Raw genomic sequence first — 13,677 nt, forward strand, 5'->3', positions numbered from 1 at the left:
TTTCATACATTGGATGAATTATTATGAAGATCAGCACTGCGACACGCTGGCTCCATCTTTGGGGTCACACATTTCACATCACTGTTGATTGTCTCGACGTGCATGTCCTGGCCATATTGTGTTTAGTTTAATTCAATGATCATAGACATCAAAATCATCCTTCTTGGTGTTGAGATGTGTCTTGGTGAGTGCAAGGCTGTAGCAGAGTTATGACGAACAAATCAGTGGACTAAAATGCAGACGATTGTGAAGTGGGCGTACATATCTGCTTTACTTGAGTAAAGCAACCAATCACACACCCACGGGCTCCGCCATTTTAGAATGGCGCTGCGGCAGGCTTTTCTTTTGTTGTTTTATTTTTACATAGTGCCAGGCGTATTTCCTAATAATTTACACTTTGTTCAGTTGCTAAATGACCTTTTCTTTCTTCGCAAACGTATTTACTTTTGCAGTGGATGAACTACCCATGAAACGTTGGATTTTTTCAAATTTTTGCAAATAGGAATATTAAGAATAAGAAACAAAAGAGCAGCACTTCAGAGGCGGATGAGATGGCGAAGCCAGCGACCTCCCACCTCAAACATATGAACGCGAGGCAACCAGAACATTTCCTGTAGCGATTGTTCGTGACAGATGGTTCAAATTTTGTATCGTTTAACATGCAGAAGCTCCTACTAAACTATATGCATCGATCCGCGGTTGCAATTCGTAATACATTGAGGTGCCGTGTTGATCGTGAGATACACGTTTAAAAAGCCTCTTTTCGGAAGATAAATACCTTGCCCTTATAAGACCCTGTTGGAAAGCGTACAAGCTTTTCTTTCTAGTACGCGACAGTTTGAAGCGTAAACGTTAGGAAAACGAATGGAAGAATTATGTTTTCGTTTCAATATTTGAGGAAAATGGCCGTGTGTGCTTAACAATATTTAGTTTTGTTCTGAATATAATTAATAATTGGAATATCATAATTTCTAAAATACCTACAGTTTATGTCAAAACTTCACATTTATGGACAAAAAAAGAATAAAGTATCCTTAAACAAAATATGTGGGGTTGGTTGGGAACCATCATTACGATTACGGGGTTGGGTGGGGCGACTATGATTACGATTGCTCGGTTTGCTATTTTTTTGTTCTGGTCAGATATCCATTGTACAACTGAAAAACAAACAATTTTAAGCCTGTGGATGTGTTTATTGTCAATTATTTATATACAGATTAACATGCCAAAATGAGCGCCACATTATTAAGAATATAATTAGTGATATTTTTAATTGTAATTATTTGTAATCATGATTACATTCATTACACTATTACACTGCCATTGAAGGATGATTACAATTGCGATTATAGAGCTTCGGAAATCAATGATTACGATTACAGCTCACACTGTAATCCATTACTATCGATTACGGTTACAATTCTAATCAGCCCAATGCCTGGCTAACACAATATCAATGCACACAATTTGACTCGACATGTGAAGCAGGAACTCTCGACATATGAAATGGAACTTCCAGCTAGGATTGTTTAACTCAGTAGATCACATCTAAAACCTCGACACAGGAAATATAACTTTCAACCTCAGCCTTCTCGATGAATCCCTAATTTACAGGTTGTATGTAACTGTTTGTGACTGAAGTTCCATTTCATATGGCGAGTATTTAGATTTCATCTGTTGAATTTCACAGTAAAGAGAAGCAGCCTCCTTGTTTAAAAATAATACGTGTGGTCCGTTCACGAGAGCGACGTCTAGCGAAGAAATGTGTCGAATATGATATTGAAATTTCAACCACCGCTGTGTAATTCAAAATATAAACTGTAAAACGTCGACATAGGAAATATAACTTTAAACCACCACTGTATAATTCAACATATAAAATCTCGATCTAGAAAATGGAACTTTAAGGGCACGTACTTTCAACCAACATGTGATATTGGATTTCTCGACATACGATATAAAAATTTCAACTGCAACTTTCTCATTCTACTAGTTTTTGTCCGCTCCGGTGCCTCATACTTTTTATGTCCCCCCTCCCCCCTACGGATTCTCATAGTTGCCAAACGGCTGTCAGCGTTTCCGCTTTGCGAATTAAGATGGAGAATGGAAAGACCCCTTGGTGTCAGAATTAGGGTCCGGATCAGTAAAAATCAAACTTTGCTGTCAGAACTGGGGTTCGAATTAAAATTTGGGGGTCTCAGACGCACAGATAAGAGTTATTTGGAAACTTGTAACCAGTAAAATTATAATAAAGGGAATGAAATTACAGTTAAAATAAATTGAATGTAAACTTACTTGCAGACTGTAGATTTTATCATTTTTTATTACATGCCGCACATTCCAAAATATTCCAATCTGAATGACAAATGGCTCTGTAATACTGCTATTTTTGAACAGTAAATGTGTGTGTGATTGCTATTTTTGAACAGTAAATGTGTGTGTGGTTACTTCAACGTGTTATTTTTGAATGGCAAGGGCCCATGGTCATACAAAAATAAGAGTTCATTGACATGTAAGAGGATTAATTGCTCTTTGCCGTCCTGTCCACGTTTAACGTGAGACTTCTTTTTATATCATGAATGGCAGTCATAACCGTTTTCTGTTTGCATTTCTTTTAGTTTCATTGTTGGGGAAAATTAAATTTCAGTCCTAGAAACGTCATTCCGGTTATTTGAAGAAAAATCCACATCCACCCACAAAAAGCAAACCAACCAAAGTTACATCATACAGTATATATTGGTTGTTTTATTTACAATGATGCTCACAAAGTAATTCCGATTTAATTTTATAAATATTGTTTCGATTTTGAATTTAAGATATTGGAAAACAAAACTGAAATTTAAAATGTCACTGAAGAATCATTTAATTATCTTTCGATGATATGCAATGGTGAAACGACTTTATACGAAACACCAAAAACTTCAAGAAGTATATTACAATGTATGAATAAACATTTACTAACAAGAATATAGTAAGAATTAGGATTCAACCTCAGCAGATCTACATGATAGGATGAAGCGAGTACGATACATTGCAAAGTCTACATTCATTTATATTGCTCCGCCGGATAATTCAAGTTGTCGGTTTCAGTCTGAAGCAATAACATCCGTATTCATACAACTTGCTGCATGTATATATGTATGTATATGTTATTGTATTTTATGGTCTGACAATACAATCCCGTTTGTTTGTACCCCCGTACCGATATAAATAATGAAAACCTTTAATGTGATAAAAAGTGCAAGGAACTTAGTTTATTCATTGATTTATAGTTTCTAACCTGATTATGAGTAGAGTGGCCCTAACACTGTGATTTTCTACTCGTTTCATGCTTAACCGAAGTTTTTAATATAATAGAACGACATGCTCGGATCCATTGCCAGTTCCTGGACAAGTCCATTTTCATCAAATGGGTATGTCACGACTACAGATTTACATACACAAGTCGTCTGCTTTCTGATATTTACAATGTCGAATCAAGCGAAGGAAAATAATGGCAACAACAACAAATTTGCTTTTCACGTGGATTTAACAAGCGGTTTAATTTTTATGTTCATGTGTGCAAAGGGATATAATTCCAAACTCAACGTAATGGTTGCCAAACAGGATGAACTACGTCATTATGTTGTCTGATGGAAATAAACGTGCCTATAGTGTAAGCAATATGGCGCCGTGTTAGTATGGGAAGTCCGTTAAGCATGAAAGGGTGCAAGGGATGCGCATTAGTGCCATTCTGGTCACATTCAGCTTAGAAATTATAAATCAATGATTCATTTGACTTAGTTCTGTGCACGTTTTATCACATTAAACGTTTTTGTTATTAAAATCGATAGGGGGGTACAAACAAACGGGGATGTATAGTCAGACTGCTTGGAAATAAAGAAAAAATATAACAAGGCTGATGATTATCAAGGCACTATTTAATGACTGATAATCCAACACTTTATTCACTATGAAAGGAAAATTGCAGCCATATATATATATATATATATATATATATATATATATATATATATATATATATATAATAAAGTCACCTGTTTTCTGCATGTTTTTACGTACCCCGTAGTTTTGATACAGCAGCTACGCCAATGTGTCTGTGTATACTAACTCGAGATCAGATTTATTGGTTAATTATCTCCTCTCCAGAGAAATTTAAAGTTTGAATCAAGAAGTAATGGGGAACAAATGTGAAATATGTGTGATACCAAAAAACAAGGTCGCACGACCTTTTCTGCGAAATTGTCTCCCATTGCTATTTATGTATGACCAGGTAGGTTCACAACTGAACATTTAAACGTATTTCCTTTTTAGTAATAAATTTTACAAAAAAGAAAAACTTAACTATTTTCCATTTTTATAAAACGTTTAGAATTTAAATAATAAGGGACTCTTCCGCGTAGTTTGACACGTGAGCTTGACCTCGGAAATAGTTTCACGTTGAGTTTTCAAAGTTTGGATTGACGATGTTCTGGATTACTCTGAAACTACCGACCTTACAGTTATTTGCCATGGTGGACGGATGATTTGTAAAATACTTAGACTTTAATTGCAAGTAAATTTCGTTTAACATCAGCTGCACGCGTAGGCATACGTATAAAAAGAATTGTCTTTGTAGACTACACTGATGAAAACAGACTTCACTGATGAAAACACTTTTAAACCCACGACAGTATTACCTATTAGAACGCAAAATGATGCAAATTCAGACCTCTAGAATTTTCACCTTTAGTATTCATGAACTGTTCGAATATATGAAATACAGTTAGCATTGACGCAAAAAAAAAAAAAAAAAAAAATACGCTTGGCTGACCTCTTCCCCCCTCCCACTACAGTACTCTGCTGGGCTTTCTTACCAAAGTGTTGTTATCCCAAAAGGTGTTAAATGTATGACTGCCTAACAGAAAGGTACATATTTAGAAATTTGGATTTTCCTGTCACTTTGTACCAGGAGGTTCATTTGGACAATATTTTCGAATGTCTCCCCTTGAGCTGTACTGAGTGGTCAGAGATTACGAACAGTTGTGATCGATCTGTTTCAAAGAAATCGCTGCCGCTTCGATTTAGACAATGCTTGTGACGTAAATGTGGTTAATGACCGTTGGGTGAGTTCACTGTTACTAGGGACCACGTGCTCACTTGCCGACAAGTTTCAAGTGGCACCGGTTCTATCAGAAGTACAAGTTATAGTTTGCTTTGTGTTTGCTGGTGCCATCGACAGTTGTGACATAATCCAGACTGGGCATTGTTTGCCCTGCTTTAATTTAGATTTTTAAAAATTATTTTACAAAACCAGGATAATGACATACGTCATTTTTATAGTAAACTGTATATATCGTTAAAACGTTGACGTTTATAAACAATTACTTGGTTAATACTAAACAATTTCTTTTATGCGATACGTGTAACGTGACGGCCTTAGTTAGAACCGTACCTGTTTTTTTTTTTTCTTTCTTCGTTTTTGCATGTTCATATGTCGCTGTTCGTCATGGTTAATTCTACTTTATTGAAGTTGTTCATCTAGTAAATACCAGAACTTGAAAGCATGTACTTTAGATTTACACTTCACTGGTCAGATAGGGTTTTGATTGAATGAAAATCATTACCGGATCTCGAGATGCTAAAATCCACATACTCTAAGGCTTGATACAATGTGGTTGCTGTTTTATAACTTCATCGAAGATTGATTATACAGGTATTTGACTTCAAATTACAAGTCTTGTAAAGTTTTACCTTGGACTTTTCTTATAAGGTTCAAAGCACAATCACATATAGCATTCCAAAAGCCTTGATACTCTTGAGAAGTTTACTGGGCGATCAAATTAAATGGACACTTGTATCTGCAAAACTAGTCAGAAGCAATGGTAAACGTGACATTTACCTTGGTGCAATTAAATATATAAATATTTCTTCTGACAAAAATGAAGTTAGCTTAGAGAATAAAGAGCCTATCGAAGACAAAATATACGTAGCACGACTGACTTACTGACTTACCGCTCCGGTGGCCTAGTGGTTAGAGGTCGTGAGTTCGATCCCCGGCCGAGTCATACCAAGGACTTGCGAAAATGTTACTTACAGATGCCTCGCTTAGGCTTTGCGCTCAGTATTAAGAGGTTAGTGTTAGGACTGGTTGGCCTGGTGTCAGGATAATGTGACTCGGTGGGACATAATGCTACAGGTCTGCAGCATGATGCCCCAGTGCTAGACATCATAAAACTGGTACACTGCAGACATCGTAGCGATATGACTGAAACATTGTTAAAGCACGTTAAAAATCCAACACACACACACACACACACACACACACACACACTTATATTGGTATCATGTGCATATCATTTATTAAGTGACACTGCGCGATGTCATGGAGATGTTCTGCAGGTATGGCATGTGCGTACTGGGTATGGCATGTGCGTACTGGGAAATGTTTCATTTTGTCAGGTGAAAAGAAGTTTAAAAAAAATTATTGGTGATTTTCTTCATCTAGTCTATATAGATTCCCATAATAGGTTGTACAAATTCCGTCTGTTTGCGAAATTAAATATGGCAATATTTTGGAAATGTTTATTAATGTTCGTTATGTTTTATAGAGAATCATTAATGTCTTTTTACCATCCTGACAAACCGGTGAGAAATGGCCAAGTGGTATGCCGACCAAGAAAACATCATAAACCCCCGATAATTGTGTTTCAAATAAATGTTTTGAAATCATATAATCGTATTTTCATTATTTCTAAATGACGTGACTTCGCTCTATCATGTTACATACGTTGGTTTTTATGTTTATGTGGGATTTTATATTTACCAGGGATTTGAACATCAATCATACTGTAATAAATTAGGAGTATGCGCATTTTGTTATAGCGCCCCCATTTTGAGGAATTCGTAGATTTTTGTGATTACTTTTTTCATTATTGGAACTCGGTCGAATGGAAATATTCCTTAGCCCGAAATAATTAGCCAATTACAGGGAGCAAACTTCACGGAGTGAAATGTTAACGAGTTTCCATAATACCATGGTTCAGTAGTTGTTTTTGTTGTGGGGTTTAACGCCATTTGTCAGCACATGGCGGCCAGTATTAATGGTGGAGGAAGAACCCGGGAAAAACCCTGGAAAGAACCACCGACCCACGAGAAACTACGGCAAGCTTTCTCGCCTACCCACACTGGCTAAATCAGAGACTCAAACCAGCGCAGACGGAGGTGAGATGGCAGTGATCCGTAACGGAGAGCGCTTTAGACCACTCGGGGCCCCTGGTTCAATAGTAGTGAGTTCAGGTCAAAACCAAATGTTTCTGTTAAAATATAGTGGTGTACATAGGTGGTGTGACTGCAGTGGCAGTTTTTACAGTAGGAAACTGGTAAATTACACAATGGAATAAACAGAAAGGGACTCGACAGATGGCGTTTATGTCGTCATGATGGCAAATGTGATGCAGTTATACTAGTGGAATGTGCCTTGAAACCATGAATTGACTGGCCTAAGGTGGCGTAGTAAAACTAGTTCCCTGTAGTAGGGGATATTTGTATAGTTTATATGGCGTAATCTGTTGACGTACGGAAGGTTAACGATGAGAAACCGTGCAGATAGACATTTGGAAGGTTGTGAGATATGTGGTCTTGCATTGATTAGAGTAACAAATTTATATATAGAAGGGACACGTAGGCCTTTCTAATTTACAACTAAAGTTGTATGGAAGTGTTTGGAAATTTGAGGTAAACGTTTGACTTCTAGCGGAATCGCGCCAGGGCTTGACACCTCTCGGTCAAGCAAGTACCCCTGTCTTGTAACAATACCATTCATGACATCAATGACAATTTTTACTTTGACAAACAAAAATTAGATAAAAAGGATTGCAAAAAGTGGAAGGCAGTCGGTTTCCAAGAAATGAGTAAAAGCGCCAAGCTCACATAGATTTACCATGCGCATTACAAAGCCTATCAGATTCCTTAATGCTATCAAATCGAATTCAGTTGTAATTATCAAGCTTTAACTAAGTAACTTTTACGCTTTGGCAATGAGATGTTTTCATTGACTATCAAATTAGTAATAATGATTTAAGAACTTAAAATTGGCGTGGTTTTACAAAGGCAGATATGTGGTTTTCAATATAATGTCTCTTTTGTTAAATAAAGTTCTAATGCAGTGTCGTAGCATTAAGACATGATTTTTTCACCGGTTTAAAGCGGATTCCGCTTTTCTTCTGACTTGAGTCCGATTTTTCCTGATACAGTCTGTTGTTTTTTTTTATCCTCTCCGATCCACTTTTAAAAAAAAGTTTGTTCGGGCCCATTTCCAAACGACCCTTGTATCATATTCGTTCCATATATTAGTTAGCCCACGAATCTCGATATGAGTATTCTGACTGGTAAAAAGTTTGAATTCATCCAATGAATCTTCGTGTAATGAAGAACCCGTACGAAATAATTAGATTCCACCTGGAGTTTAAGGAGACTCCAGGCGTAATCTGCCAGAATGTTAAAAATCTGGTTAATACAAAGGCGGACATGGAAGATTGGAGAAGTCAACGATGAATCCTTCTTGAGTCCGTCAAAGTATAAGATGGACTTTTGTCAACATTCCTGCTATAATACATCTTTGGGCAAAATTTTGGACTTGGTTGATTTTCCACCCACCATCTAGGTGGAATTAGGCACTTAGTCACTGACATATATTATATGAATGGAGGAATCTGGACTTAGTTTATTTCCTAACCATCATCTAGCTGGAATAAAGAACTTAGTCATTTACATCAGTTAAATAAGGCAGGCTTGGACTTGGCAAATTTGAGAGGTTTTGGAGAGAGTTTAGGAAAAGTGGTTTGTTTATAAGGTAATAAAATGATTAGCTAAAAATATTGTATTAAATACCTCAGTGCTACAATTTTGTTCATCCATACATTTTGGATTGTTAACTCTGAGGTATGTAAACATTTAAATAAAACTTCCAAAATATGCTAGACGCAAGAACTGGATAACTGTACCCAACATTCCAGAGTTTATTAACAATTCCTTTTTTTTTTTGTTTTGGTATCTGTCTTAAAATGTTAACACGTAGTCTATAGTAACCAAAGTTCTACTGAAAGGGCAACTTGCAGTGGGCATGTTTTCAAGCGAAATTGAGTCGCTGTAACTTATTTTATTAGGTTTTATTTAAAAATTCCTTTAAAATGTGAAGTGCATTTGTCTGCTAATCAGTAGAGATTACATTTACTTTTGTGCATCTTGGAATCGGATGGATATATGTTGCTTACCAACACTTGCTCACCGTGACCTACTATTTAGTACAAGAAAGGGGTGACAACTATTTATTTACTCAAATTCCAATACTTCTTCGCCTATTGCTATAAAAGTACATTTATAATGCAACTTAGAATTATATCATTTCACATATCCAGGATTCTGAACTATATACATATGATGCCTTTGCTGAAATTATAACACCTTTCAGCTTAAACGTTGCACTAAGAATGCATCCTTGAATAAAACGCATTTCACACTAAAATTAGGTCACTGGGACCTATTTTCCAGGATTTTAAGCACTACATGAAAATCGTATCTGTGTTTACTTTATAATACCTTTCAAACATATTAATATCATTAAATATGCACATCAGGTGCATATGGGAAATAAGTTGTGTCACATCAAAACTGGACTTGATACCTACATTGTATGCTAATTGGCCACACTCAAAGATTTCACATAAGTGGAGGTTATTTTGTGAACTCTGCTCACTAATAACTCATTTTTTGCTTGTTCATTTCTAGCTTTACGAGTAAGACACAGCTAACACAGGGATGGGTAGGAGGTGCAATTACACCCATGCTGTTTTACCACATTCAGTTTGTAAAACGATAGAAATAAGTTTGAACAACAGAACTAACTAGCACAACTAATAAGTCTAAGCTGTTTAGTATTCTTCGCATACACAGTTCCGATCAGATATCACAGTGGGTTTAAACCCTGTAGTGTCCTTTTGTTAACACAGTTCCCTTCATGTTTCACAACTAATGAGTTTAAACTCTGTTTAGTCCTTTGCTTACGCTGTTATTTCAAGATTTCATTACTATTTGGTTGAAACCCTTTGCTAACACAATTCCTATCAAATTAATGAGCTTAAACCCCATAGTGTTTTGCAAACACAGCTCCTTTCGAATTTCACAACTAATGAGTTTAAACTGTACCGCTCCGGTGGCCCAGTGGTTAGAGCGTCCGCCTCGGATACGGGAGGTGGCGGTTTCGAACCCCATTGGAGTCATGGTACTATGGTACTAATAGCTGCCTAATTAGGCCCTCAGCATTAAAAGGTTAGTTTTAGGACTGGTCGGCCTGGTGTCAAGTTTATGTGAGTGGGTGGGACATAATGCCACATGTCTGCGGCATGATGCCCCAGTGCTAGACATCGCTATAAACTGCCACGCTGCAGACATTGTACCGATATGGCTGAATTTTTGTAAAAGCTACGTTAAAAATCAGTATCGCACACAGTTTAAACCGTAGAGTGTCCTTTGCTTACACTATTCTTCTAAGGCCTCACAACTACCGACAGATTTTAATATATTTATTATTTTGACCAACACAAATAATTCTGAAACAAAGCTATCAAAAATCACAAAACTCTCTGAAGTATCTCCACGATTTAAGACATTCCAGAGATGATTTATTCATTTAGATATAGCAATACTGTGGTTATTCCACAAGTGAGAACAAGAAGTTATGGGTTGAATTCATTTAGATGGCATTACTGTAATTAGTCCATAACTGAGAACAACAAGTTATTGGTTGCATTCATATAGATATGGCTATACTGTGATTATTCCACAAGTGAGAAGAAGTTATTGGTTGCATTCATATAGATATGGCTATACTGTGATTATTCCACAAGTGAGAAGAAGTTATTGGTTGCATTCATATAGATATGGCTATACTGTGATTATTCCACAAGTGAGAAGAAGTTATTGGTTGCATTCATATAGATATGGCTATACTGTGATTATTCCACAAGTGAGAACAACAAGTTATTGGTTGCATTCATATAGATATGGCTATACTGTGATTATTCCACAAGTGAGAACAAGTTATTGGTCGAATTCGTTTAGTTATGGCAATACGCAGATTATTCCACACGTGAGAAAGACAATGTATTGGTTGAATTCATTTATATATCATGTAGCCAAACTTTGGAGTTCATTAACCAAATTACCTAAGGGAGGATATATATTTAGACCAATTGCATGTCTGCCTTGGCAAATATAGTGAAGATGCAACAAACTTCTGTTGCAGTGCATATTATTATACACTAACTGCCTGCATGTATGTAGTCTAATGTAACACTTCAGTCTGCGTCTAACCCTGCCTGCTTGCCTATAGTCTAATGTAACACATCTGTCTGCATCTAACCCTGCCTGCTTGCCTATAGTCTAATGTAACACTTCTGTCTGCATCTAACCCTGCCTGCTTGCCTGTAGTCTAATGTAACACTTCTGTCTGCGTCTAACCCTGCCTGCTTGCCTATAGTCTAATGTAACACTTCTGTCTGCATCTTACCCTGCCTGCTTGCCTATAGTCTAATGTAACACTTCTGTCTGCATCTTACCCTGCCTGCTTGCCTGTAGTCTAATGTAACACTTCTGTCTGCATCTTACCCTGCCTGCTTGCCTGTAGTCTAATGTAACACTTCTGTCTGCATCTAACCCTGCCTGCTTGCCTGTAGTCTAATGTAACACTTCTGTCTGCATCTTACCCTGCCTGCTTGCCTATAGTCTAATGTAACACTTCTGTCTGCATCTTACCCAGCCTGCTTGTCTGTAGTCTAATGTAACACTTCTGTCTGCATCTTACCCTGCCTGCTTGCCTATAGTCTAATGTAACACTTTTGTCTGCATCTTACCCTGCCTGCTTGCCTGTAGTCTAATGTAACACTTCTGTCTGCATCTTACCATGCCTGCTTGTCTGTAGTCTATTGTAACACTTGTGTCTGCATCTTACCCTGCCTGCTTGCCTGTAGTCTAATGTAACACTTCTGTCTGCATCTAACCCTGCCTGCTTGCCTATAGTCTAATGTAACACTTGTGTCTGCATCTTACCCTGCCTGCTTGTCTGTAGTCTAATGTAACACTTCTGTCTGCATCTTACCCTGCCTGCTTGTCTGTAGTCTAATGTAACACTTCTGTCTGCATCTTACCCTGCCTGCTTGCCTGTAGTCTAATGTAACACTTCTGTCTGCATCTTACCCTGCCTGCTTGCCTGTAGTCTAATGTAACACTTGTGTCTGCATCTTACCCTGCCTGCTTGCCTGTAGTCTAATGTAACACTTCTGTCTGCATCTTACCCTGCCTGCTTGCCTATAGTCTAATGTAACACTTGTGTCTGCATCTTACCCTGCCTGCTTGCCTGTAGTCTAATGTAACACTTCTGTCTGCATCTTACCCTGCCTGCTTGCCTGTAGTTTAATGTAACACTTGTGTCTGCATCTTACCCTGCCTGCTTGCCTGTAGTCTAATGTAACACTTCTGTCTGTATCTTACCCTGCCTGCTTGCCTATAGTCTAATGTAACACTTCTGTCTGCATCTTACCCTGCCTGCTTGCCTATAGTCTAATGTAACACTTGTGTCTGCATCTTACCCTGCCTGCTTGCCTGTAGTCTAATGTAACACTTCTGTCTGCATCTTACCCTGCCTGCTTGCCTATAGTCTAATGTAACACTTGTGTCTGCATCTAACCCTGCCTGCTTGCCTGTAGTCTAATGTAACACTTCTGTCTGCATCTTACCCTGCCTGCTTGCGTATAGTCTAATGTAACACTTGTGTCTGCATCTTACCCTGCCTGCTTGCCTGTGGTTTAATGTAACACTTCTGTCTGCATCTAACCCTGCCTGCTTGCCTATAGTCTAATGTAACACTTCTGTCTGCATCTTACCCTGCCTGCTTGCCTTTAGTCTAATGTAACACTTCTGTCTGCATCTAACCATGCCTGCTTGCCTGTAGTCTAATGTAACACTTCTGTCTGTAGTCCAATGTAACACTTCTGTCTGCATCTAACCCTGCCTGCTTGCCTGTAGTCTAATGTAACACTTCTGTCTGCATCTTACCCTGCCTGCTTGCCTGTAGTCTAATGTAACACTTCTGTCTGCATCTAACCCTGCCTGCTTGCCTATAGTCCATTGTAACACTTCTGTCTGCATCTTACCCTGCCTGCTTGCCTGTAGCCTAATATAACACTTCAGTCTGCATCTAACCCTGCCTGCTTGCATGTAGTCTAATGTAACACTTCTGTCTGCATCTTACCCTGGCTGCTTGTCTGTAGTCTAATGTAACACTTCTGTCTGCATCTTACCCTGCCTGCTTGCCTGTAGTCTAATGTAATACTTCCGTGTATGCATCTAACCTGCCTGCTTGCATGTAGACTAATGTAACACTTCCGTGTATGCATCTATCCCGCCTGCTTTCCTGTAGCCTAATATAACACTTCAGTCTGCATCTAACCCTGCCTGCTTGCATGTAGTCTAATGTAACACGTCGGTATGCATCTAACCCTGCCTGCTTGCCTGTAGTCTAATGTAACACTTCGTGTATGCATCTAACCCTGGCTACACCTAGCCTTATTTAAATTTGTCTTGATTCTGTAGATTAATAATAATCCATATGTGGATATGTTTTTATTCCGAAGATTATTT

The 13,677-nt window shown here is 37.9% G+C and overlaps 1 protein-coding gene across 4 annotated transcripts in view; it reads left to right on the forward strand.

The window, feature by feature from the left end:
- The window catches only part of LOC149771454 (potassium channel subfamily T member 2-like), a 274,764-nt gene that overhangs the window by 7,526 nt on the left and 253,561 nt on the right, over window positions 1-13,677 (forward strand). The gene's annotated exons all lie outside the window — the stretch shown is intronic.

This window comes from Sinohyriopsis cumingii, unplaced genomic scaffold (genome assembly GCF_028554795.1).
Source record: "Sinohyriopsis cumingii isolate HCF-2022 unplaced genomic scaffold, ASM2855479v2 utg001837l, whole genome shotgun sequence".
Lineage (NCBI taxonomy): Eukaryota > Metazoa > Mollusca > Bivalvia > Unionida > Unionidae > Sinohyriopsis > Sinohyriopsis cumingii.